General features: G+C 51.8%; 1 protein-coding gene across 1 annotated transcript in view; it reads left to right on the plus strand.

Moving 5' to 3' along the window:
• Nucleotides 1–353, plus strand: part of LOC104272908 (H(+)/Cl(-) exchange transporter 5) — a gene marked incomplete at its 3' end in the record, with an annotated part of 6,815 nt that overhangs the window by 1,088 nt on the left and 5,374 nt on the right. The window lies entirely within an intron of this gene.

A 353-nucleotide genomic window follows, 5' to 3' on the forward strand; every position in this document is an offset into this window, starting at 1 on the left:
ATGCCCGCTGGTGTGGGGCGGGATAATCTACTTCCCATCTGCAGAGATGTTTGTATAAAAGAACCGCTTCTGGCTTTATTTAATTGGGTCGAGGCAGAAGTTATCGCTGGCCAAAGAGGTGCAGGGGGAAAGAGATATAAAGGGAATCATTTTGGCAGCCACCCCGTCCCCTGCCTACTCCCCATTGGCACGATGTTCAAAAAAACCAGAATCCAGAGAAGAAACAAGCGACGTTCGTTCAGGCGGAAAGGATTCTTCCGTGCTTTATTCCTCGTTTGCATCAATGTGCCCCTTTTATCTGCGGCTGATGGTGGCGTCCTGGAACGGTTCCCCTGGGAGCGGCTGTGGGGCAC

The sequence above is a fragment of the Apaloderma vittatum genome, unplaced genomic scaffold, assembly GCF_000703405.1.
Source record: "Apaloderma vittatum isolate BGI_N311 unplaced genomic scaffold, ASM70340v1 scaffold25984, whole genome shotgun sequence".
NCBI lineage: Eukaryota > Metazoa > Chordata > Aves > Trogoniformes > Trogonidae > Apaloderma > Apaloderma vittatum.